The sequence below is a fragment of the Manis javanica genome, chromosome 14 (assembly GCF_040802235.1).
Source record: "Manis javanica isolate MJ-LG chromosome 14, MJ_LKY, whole genome shotgun sequence".
Lineage (NCBI taxonomy): Eukaryota > Metazoa > Chordata > Mammalia > Pholidota > Manidae > Manis > Manis javanica.
Genome location: NC_133169.1, coordinates 45073575 through 45084536, shown reverse-complemented (window position 1 = coordinate 45084536; position 10962 = coordinate 45073575).

The window sequence follows — 10962 nt, the reverse complement described above, 5'->3', positions numbered from 1 at the left end:
ACCTGATCATCTACAATTGCTCTCTTACAACACTAAACAATGTTTTCTACCTTTATCTTGCATCTACCTACCACTTCAGCATTTTATTTAAAAAAAATAAAAATAATAATAAAGGGAGAAATGTGGGATCCACATATAAATCAAGTATAAAAATCAAACGAATATTCATATTTGACCTGATTGTTTATAGTTCATATTGCATGATCAAAACCGAAAGTTTCTGTGATGACTGCCCTTGTACTGTTCACCATGTAAGAACTTATTCACAATGTAAGAATTTGTTCACCATGTAAGAACTTCTTCATTATGCTTCAGAAGATTGGAGACTGATGCGAATTAGGCTTGAGATGGATTAATGATTGTGCATTGAGTGTTGACTCCCCTGTACAGTATTTTATTGTTGTTAACAACCATTTGATCAATAAATATGAGAGATGCCCTCTCAAAAAAAAAAAAGGCTGAGGATGGTCCCCAGACCCCTCTAGGAGACCTGGTAGATATGGCATTTAAAGATTTTCATGCCCAACAGGACAAGAGTGAGAGGAGGTCAGCTGCCCAAATGGCAGAACAGACTCGCACCGTAACAGCTGGTTGGCGGCCGGCTTGTGGAGATTGTCGGGGTGTCCCTGAAGATCGACTCAAACCTCTGGGCCCTTGCTTTTGGAGCAGTGAAGAAGGGCACTGCGCATAAAAGGGCCCCAACCAACCATGTAGACTAACCAGATCATGCCCCAGCTGCGATAAGTGAAGTCATTGGAAAGTAGACTATGCACTCGGGGGTGGTCCACCTCTGGCAGCAGAGCCCCATAGGGGGTAGACACCCTCGAAGGACTATCCCTCAGACCTGCTGGGCATCCTCGAAGACTGAAGACACCTGGACACAGACACCGCAATCACCCTCGCCAAGCCCAGGGCCAAGCTGTGGGTAGCAAGTAAGCCCATCTCCTTCTTGGTAGATATGGGGGCTACATACTCTGTTCTTCCCTCCTTTGAAGGACCTCTGAACCCTGTCAAAATCTCTGTAGTTGGGGTCATGGGAACCCTTTCCAAGCCTTTAGAGACAGGCCCGGTGGCCTGCACCTTCCAAGGCATCCCATTTACCCATTCCTTTTTAGTCATGCCTTCCTGTCCTACCCCTCTGTTAGGACAGGATTTGCTCTATAAGTTAGGAGCCCCTATTTCCCTCCCACCTTTTAAATGCTTACATGATGCCAGAAACTCCCTCATTGCTTTGGTCAGTGAAGGAGAGTTAGACGATGGTAACCTGAGTCTCCCGACTTCCTGGACTGCTGTCAATTCAGTCATGTGGGACATCTCCATCCCTGTGGCAACCAACCACACCCTGTTTCTAATACATCTGAAAAACCTATTCTGCTTCCCTTCTCAGCCTCAATTTCCTATTTCACAGGCTCATAGAAGGGGACTACAGCCTATTTTTAATCATCTACTCTCGCAGGGGCTTTTAGTACTGACTACCTCTCTATGCACTACTCCCATCTTGCCAGTAAAAAAGCTTTCTGGAATGTATCGCCTCGTTCCAGACCTCTGAATAATTAATGAGCCTGTTATTACCTTACACCCAGTAGTGCCTAACCCATATACTCTTCTGTCTCAGTTTCCCTCTGGTACCTCTCATTTTACTGTACTAGACCTTAAAGATGCCTTTTTCACTACACCTCTCCACTCAGACTCGCAGCTGCTATTTGCCTTTATGTGGGAAGACCCTGACACCTGTCAATCTAGACAGTTGACCTGGACAGTTCTACTTCAAGGTTTTAGAGATAGCCCCCATCTTTTTGGACAAGCCCTGGCAGAGGACCTCTTGTGACATTCAATGGGCAAGAGTACTCTCCTCCAATACATAGATGATCTTTTACTTTGCAGCCCCTCAAAGGAGGCCTCAGTTCTGGACACCACATCCCTTCTTAATTTCCTGGCAGACATGGGGTACAGGGTATCCCATGCCAAATGGAAAGGAAAGTCAGCAAAGAACATTCATTAAAAATAAATAGTATGCCAGGTTCCCTGCCGACCTGCTGAGACACACTTCAGAATTTTTGTGGTCGCTCAAGTACATGGTTTCAGTTTTTCTCCTTTATAACTATATGATGTGGATATCATATGTGGTTGGAGTCATGCAGTAGATGACTTTCTCCTCCCGACAGTCTCAGAATGTTAAAAAACATGGAGTGGAGAATATAACCATGACAATAGGAGAGTTCATAAGCACTTTGTGGGAATGAATGTTTCAAAACTATGAAGTACAGGTGGTCACGTCTGCAGATGTTTGGACCCTGAAAACAGGAGGGAAGCCTGAGCTCATTATTGCCACTTCCCCAGGGCAGGGCTTTGAGTGAAACAATATCCTCAAGAGGACAATTTATAAGAGAAATGCTAATTAAAAGAAAAGTGAATATGTCCCAAATTAGAAAAGTCAGAACTTGTAACACAAGTTCTGTCAAAAGTACACTGATCCTAAAAAAGAAACTTGAGAAAACCATTAGAGATTCTTCAGTCAGGAGTCAGTCCTACAACTGCAGCATCATGTCCTGTACAGGCATTGGGTAAAGGCTGTTTACGTTTATCAAATACATCTACATTTATCTAATCCTCACTATTCTCCACCCAGTCTTCTAAAAATTGTACAGGTATCTTTTCACCTTTATGAACACCATGTATGAGAGTTTGTATTATTGATACCAAGCTTATTATTGATTTTAGAACTGATTTGACATAACTGTTTCACATAATAAGAAAAAAATAGAAAACTATAAAATATGAATTTATCTAATATAAGCATTATTTTTAAAAATTACTAACATGTATTCAAAGTTTGGTACATATTTTAATTCAGTGTGACATACATAGTAATCCATACCATGAGAGGCATATAAATTAGTCAAGAATAAAAATGACACACAAGAAAATAAATTGTATATTTTTATGTAGTAAATAAAAATATATTTTGGATATATAAATACAATTGGGATTAGCTATCAAGAGAAAATTTGAGAGAAAAAAGTCTGGTTTAGAAATCAGTAGCAAATTACTAACTAATTCAGAAATTGGTATGTGTATATATGTATGCATATGAATAATCCAGTCAGCAATAGACATCGTCATTATGGCAGAATTATTCATGTGCAGATGAAAACATACATTTTCTTTAAGCACCGCACATTCGATACCAATTCTTCTCACATAATGTTTTCTGTTTTTGAGAGGGCATCTCTCATATTTATTGATCAAATGGTTGTTAACAACAATAAAATTCTGTATAGGGGACTCAATGCACAATCATTAATCAACCCCAAGCCTAATTCTCAACAGTCTCCAATCTTCTGAAGCATAACGAACAAGTTCTTACATGGTGAACAAGTTCTTACATAGTGAATAAGTTCTTACATGGTGAACAGTGCAAGGGCAGTTATATCACAGAAACTTTCAGTTTTGATCACGCATCATGAACTATAAACAATCGAGTCAGATATGATTATCCATTTGATTTTTATAATTGATTTATATGCAAATCCCACATTTCTCCTTTTTTAATGAAATGCTAAAGGGGTAGGTAGAGGCAAGATAAAGGTAGAAAACATAATTTAGTGTTGTAAGAGGGCAAATGTAGATGATCAGGTGTGTGCCTATAGACTAAGTATTAATCCAAGCTAGACAAGGGCAACAAAACATCGATGGATGCAGAAGATTCCTCTCAAAACAGGGGGGGTGGTGGTGAAATTCTAAGCCTCCCCTCTGTTGATCCCCAATTTCTCACCTGATGGCCCCCCTGCAACTGTGCCTGTCTTAGGTTGTTCCTCCCTTGAGGGATCTTACCTGTCTCTGACTGAGCAGCCATCTTCCGGGGCCATACAGGGAGATGTAAAGTTGGTAAATGAGAGAGAAGAATTATTGTTTGAAAAGGTTAGCTTTTTACTTCTTTGCAGATTTATGCCCTGTGGCTTCTATGCCCAGCCTTTGTCTTGAGGTATCTTTACCACTTGGAAGAATTACGATACTCGGTAATATTCAATATGAGGCACTAATTCGACTAAAGGGTTGTAATTAGGAAGGAAGAAGAAAAGCTATAGAAGGAGCAGATGGAAGAAAACATGGGAAGATTGATTATTTCTTTGACATAAATTCTTGTAGAGTAACAGAAGCATGTATAGGTTTTAACATACTACTAATTAAAATGCATACATACATTAACAGAATAGGAATACAGATACATAACAAAAGCAGACCTACAATTACCAGCCATATCCAGTGAAACCAAGAAAACCAGTTAGGTACCCTAGGCATTTGTGAAAACTTATCAATAATATGGTGGATATTGTCTAATTGAATTTGAATAGTTTGAGAAAAATCAGACAAATTAAAACAACACATTCCTGGGAACTGTTCACATTCCATATGTTCTTTTAACAATAGATAATCTACAGTCACATGATTTTGGACCACTAAAACTTGCATTTCTCCTAATTCTTGGTTGAGTTCTGACAATATAGATTCAGTCAAATTTGTTGTTTTACTGTATGCACAGGCCAGCTTAGATATCTCCTTCTTCATTCCAATGGCAAGTCCAGGAAATGGTGGGATGAATGCAGCTACAACTGCAACAATGCCAGGATCTTTGTTGAAGTTTTTTGATGATCATCTTCTGGAATGACTCTTCCAGAGGATATTGATGTTGGAAGTTCTTCATATTGTACCTTAATTCGTGTTCTGAGTAGGCAAAATAGGTTTTGATCCTCTGTATAAACACAAACAAACCCTTTGCCCACACTTTGATATGACCTTTATACCATTGTAAAGAACCTATTGGAGACCACCACACAGGGACTGCTTTTTTTTTAAGAGAAAGAAATATTATCAGAAAAATGTACTTCCATAGCTGATCATCCAACACCCTTTAAAAGATCAAAATTAAGGATATGTAAAGCATGCATTAATTGTTGATTTGCAGATAATTTTATCCAATCAGGGAGTAATCCCCCCTTTTTTGTAATCATTAATCTAAAATTACATGAAGAATATTATGTTCACTAGGCTCGCCCCTACACCAAGGACCCCAACAAACCCCATTACTGTCACTGTCCATCAGCATAGGAAAATGTTGTAGAATCACTAGTTGTCATCTCTGTGCTGCACAACCCTCTCCTTTCCCCACACCTCACATCCTACATGCTAATCATAATACCCCCTTCCTTCTTCTGAGCCCTTATCCCTCCCTACCCTCCCATTCTCCACAGTCTCTTTCCCTTTGGTAACTGTTAGTCCCTTCTTGGGTTCTGTGATTCTGCTGCTGTTTTGTTCCTTCAGTTTTTCCATTGTTCTTATACTCCACAGAGAAGTGAAATCATTTGGTATTTGTCTTTCTCCTCTTGGCTTACTTCACTGAGCATAATTCCCTCTACCTCCATCCATGTTGTTGCAAATGGTAGGATTTGTTTTCTTCCTATGGCTTAATAATATTCCAATGTGTATATGTACCACTTCTTTATCCATTCATCTACTGATGGACACTTAGGTTGCTTCCATTTCTTGGCTATTGTAAATAGGGCTGTGATAAACATAGGGGTGCATCTGCCTTTTTCAAACTGGAGTGCTGCTTTCTTAGGGTAAATTCCTATAAGTGGAATTCTGGGGTCAAATGGTTAGTCTATTTTGAGCATTTTGAGGAACCTCCATACTGCTTTTCAAATTGGTTGAACTAATTTACATTACCACCAGCAGTGTAGGAGGGCTGCCCTTTCTCTACAACCTCACCAACATTTGTTGTTGTTTGTCTTATGGATGGTAGCCATCCTTACTGGTATGAGGTGATATCTCATTGTGGTTTAAATTTGCATTTCTCTGATAACTAGTCATGTGGAGCATCATTTCATGGATCTGTTGGCCATCTGAATTTCTTTTTTGGAGAATTATCTATTCAGTTCCTCTGCCCATTTTTTAATTGGATTATTTGCTTTTTGTTTGTTGACGTGCATGGGCTCATTATGTATTTTGGATGTCAAGCCTTTATCAAATCTGTTATTTACAAATATATTCTCCCATACTGTAGGGTACCTTTTTGTTCTGTTGATGGTGTCATTTTCTGTACAGAAGCTTTTCAGCTTGATATAGTCCCACTTGTTCATTTTTGCTTTTGTTTTTCTTGCCTGGGAGATATGTTCATGAAGAAGTCGTTCATGTTTATGTCCAAGAGATTCTTTTTTTTTGAGAGGACATCTCTCATATTTATTGATCAAATGGTTGTTAACAAAAATAGAATTCTGTATAGGGGACTAAATGCTCAATGCACAATCATTAATCCACGCCAAGCCTAATTCTCATCAGTCTCCAATATTCTGAAGCATAACAAACAAGTTCTTACATGGTGAACAAATTCTTACATTGTGAATAAGTTCTTACATGGTGAACAGTACAAGGGCAGTCATCACAGAAACTTTCAGTTTTGATCATGCATTATGAACTATAAACAATCAGGTCAAATATGAATATTCATTTTATTTTTATACTTGATTTATATGTGAATCCAACATTTCTCCATTATTATTATTATTTTTTTAAATAAAATGCTGAAGTGGTAGGTAGATGCAAGATAAAGGTAGAAAACATAGTTTAGTGTTGTAAGAGAGCAAATGTAGATGATCAGGTGTGTGCTTGAAGATTAAGTGTTAATCCAAGCTAGACAAGGGCAATAAAACATCCATGGATGCAGAAGATTTCTCTCAAAACAGAGGGGTGGGGGTGAGGTTCTAAGCCTCACCTCTGTTGATCCCCAATTTCTCACCTGATGGCCCCCCTGCGACTGTGCCTGTCTTAGGTTGTTCCTCCCTTGAGGAAACTTACCCGTCTCTGACTAAACAGTCATCTTCCGGGGCCATACAGGGAAATGTAAAGTTGTTAAGTGAGAGGAAAGCAATATTGTTTGAGAAAGTTAGCTTTACACTTCTTTGCAGATTTATCCCCTGTGGCTTCTATGCCCAGCATTTGTCTTGATGTATCTTTACCACTTGGAACAATTATGATACTCTGTAAATTTGATATGAGGCACGAATTCTATTTAAGGGTTGTAATTAGGAAGGAAGAAGAAAAGCTATAGAGGTGGCATATGGAAGAAAACATGGGAGGATTGATTATTTCTTTGACATATCTTCTTGTAGAGTAACTTAAGCATGTATAGGTTTTAAACTACTAACTAAATTGCGCACACATATTAACATAATAGGTATACGGTGACATAATCAAAGCAAATCTATAATTATCAGCCATCTCCAGTGAAGCCAAGAAAACCAGTTAGGCACCCTAGGCATTTGGGAAAATTTGTCTATGATATAATGGATATTGTCCAACTGTACTTGAACAGTCTGAGAGAAATTAGACAAGTTAAAACAACCCATTCCTGGGAACTGTTCACATCCCATATGTTCTTTTAAGAGTAGAGAGTCTGTAGTTGTAAGATTTTGGAGCGCTACAACTTGCATTTCTCCTAATTCTTGGTTGAGTTCCAACAGTATGGATCCAGTCAAATTTGTTGTTTTACTGTATGCACAGGCCAGCTTAGATATCTCCTTCTTCATTCCCATGGCAATTCCAGGAACCAGTGGGGAGAATGCAGCTACAACTGTAGCAGCGCCCGGATATTGTTGAGGCTTTTTGATCATCGTACTTGTATGACTCTTCCAGAGAGTGCTGATATTGTAAGTTCTTCTTCATATTGTATCTTAGTTCATTTTCTGGGTATCCCAATTCCGCTTTGATCTTCTGTATAAACACAAACAGACGCTTTGCCCACACTTTGATATGCCCTTTACACCATTGTGCAGAACTCATTGGAGGTCACCACACAGGAACTGCATTTTTGTTGTTGTTGTTATCATCTATCTACACTTACGTGAAGAATATTATGTTTACTAGGCTCTCCCCTATACCAGGACCCCATATAAACCACTTTACAGTCACTGTCCATGAGCATAGCAAAATGTTGTAGAACCACTACTTGTCTTCTCTGTGTTGTACAGCTCTCCCCTTTCTCCCTCCCCCCCAATGCATGCTAATGTTAATACCCCTTTCTTCTTTCCCTCCTTATCCCTCCCTACCCACCCATCCTCCCCAGTCCCTTTCCCTTTGGTACCTGTTAGTCCATTCTTGGGTTCTGTGATTCCACTGCTGTTTTGTTCCTTCAGTTTTTCCTTTGTTCTTATACTCCACAGATGAGTGAAATCATTTGGTATTTCTCTTTCTCCACTTGGCTTATTTCACTGAGAATAATACCCTCCAGCTTCATCCATGTTGCTGCAAATGGTAGGATTTGCCCTCTTCTTATGGCTGAGTAATATTCCATTGTGTATATGTACCACATCTTCTTTATCCATTCATCTACTGATGGACATTTAGGTTGCTTCCAATTCTTGGCTATTGTAAATAGTGCTGCGATAAACATAGGGGTGCATCTGTCTTTTTCAAACTTGATTGCTGCGTTCTTAGGGTAAATTCCTAGGAGTGGAATTCCTGGGTCAAATGGTAAGTCTGTTTTAAGCATTTTGAGGAACCTCTGTACTGCTTTCCACAACGGCTGAACTAATTTACATTCCCACCAGCAGTGTGGGAGGGTTCCCCTTTCTCCACAGCTTCACCAGTATTTGTTGTTGTTTGTCTTTTGGATGGTAATCATCCTTACTGGTGTGAGGGGATACCTCATTGTAGTTTTAATTTGCATTTCTGTGATAATTAGCGATGTGGAGCATCTTTTCATGTGTCTGCTGGCCATCTCTATTTCTTTTTTGGAGAACTGTCTGTTCAGTTGCTCTGCCCATTTTTTAATTGGATTATTTGTTTTTTGTTTCTTGAGGCGTGTGAGCTCTTTTTATATTTTGGACATCAAGCCTTTAGCAGATCTGTCATTTACAAATACATTCTCCCATACTGTAGGGTTTCTTTTTGTTCTATTGATGGTGCCTTTTGATGTACAGAAGGTTTTCAGCTTAATATAGTCCCACTTGTTCATTTTTGCTGTTGTTTTCCTTGCCTGAGTCAAGAAGATGTCACTCATGTTTATGTCTAAGAGGTTTTTGCCTATGTTTTTTTCCAAGAGTTTAATCGTTTCATGACATACATTCAGGTCTTTGATCCATTTTGAATTTACTTTTTTATATGGAGTTAGACAATGGTCCAGTTTCATTCTCCTACATGTAGCTGTCCAGTTTTGCCAGCACCATCTGTTGAAGACACTGTCATTAACCCACTGTATGTCCATGGCTCCTTTATCAAATATTAATTGACCATATATGTTTGGGTTAATGTCTGAAGTCTCTAATCTGTTCCAGTGTTCTGTGGCTCTGTTCTTGTGCCAGCACCAAATTGTCTTGATTACTATGGCTTTGTAATAGAGCTTGAAGTTGGAGAGTGAGATCCCCCCCACACTTTATTTTTCTTTCTCAGGATTGCTTTTTCTATTTCCTAATCTTTGGTGTTTCCATATGAATTTTTGAACTATTTGTTCCAGTTTGTTGAAGAATGTTGCTGGTAATTTGATAGCAATTGCATCAAATCTGTTATTGCTTTGGGAAAGATGGCCATTTTGATGATATTAATTCTTCCTAACCAAGAGCATGGGATGAGTTTCCATTTGTTAGTGTCCTCTTTAATTTCTCTTGAGTGTCTTGTAGTTTTCAGAGTATAGGTGTATGACCTCTTGGTTAGGTTTATTCCTAGGTACTTTATTTTTATGATGCAATTGTGAATGGAATTGTTTTCCTGATTTCTCTTTCTATTGGTTCATTGTTAGTGTATAGGAAAGCCACAGATTTCTGTGTGTTGATTTTGTATCCTGCAACTTTGCTGTATTCCAATATCAGTTCTAGTAGTTTTGGGGTGGAGTCTTTAGGGCTTTTTATGTACAGTATCATGTCATCTGCAAATAGTGACAGTTTAACTTCTTCTTTACCAGTCTGGATTCCTTGTATTTCTTTGTTTTGTCTAATTGCTGTGGCTAGGACCTGCAGTACTATGTTAAATAACAGTGGGGAGAGTGGGTATCCCTGTCTTGTTCCAAATCTCAAGGAAAACCTTTCAGCTTCTCGCTGTTCAGTATGATGTTGGCTGTGGGTTTATCATATATGGCCTTTATTATGTTGAGGTACTTGTCTTCTATACCCATTTTGCTGAGAGTTTTTTTTATGAATGGATGTTCAATTTTGTCAAATGCTTTGGGGCATCTATGGAGATGATCATGTGGTTTTTGTCCTCCTTTTTGTTGATGTGATAGTTGGTATTGATGGATTTTCAGATGTTGTACAATCCTTGCATCCCTGGGATGAATCCCACTTGCTCATGGTGTAAGATCCTTTTGATATATTTTTTAATTCGATTTGCTAATATCTTATTGAGTATTTTTGCATCTACATTCATCAGGGATATTGGTCTTTAATTTTCTTTTATGGTGGGGTCTTTGCCTGGTTGTGGTATTAGGGTGATGTTGACTTCATAGAATGAGTTTGGGAGTATTCCCTCCTCTTCTATTTTTTGGAAAACTTTAAGGAGAATGAGTATTATGTCTTCCCTGTATGTCTGATAAAATTCCGAGGTAAGTCCGTCTGGCCCGATGGTTTTGTTCTTGGGTAGTTTTTTGATTAATGCTTCAATTTCTTTGCTCATAATTGATTTCTTTAACTTTTCTGTTTCTTCCCTGGTCAGTCTTGGGAGGTTGTATTTTTCTAGTAAGTTGTCCATTTCTTCTAGGTTTTTCGTCTTGATAGCATATAGGTTTTCATAGTAGTGTTTAATAATTCTTTGTATTTCTGTGGAGTCTGTCGTGATTTTTCCATTCTTGTTTCTCATTCTGTTGATGTGTGCTGATTCTCTTTTTCTGTTAATAATTTTGGCAAGAGGCTTTTCTATTTTGTTTATTTTCTTGAAGAACCAGCTCTTGGTTTCATTGATTTTTCCATTGTTTTA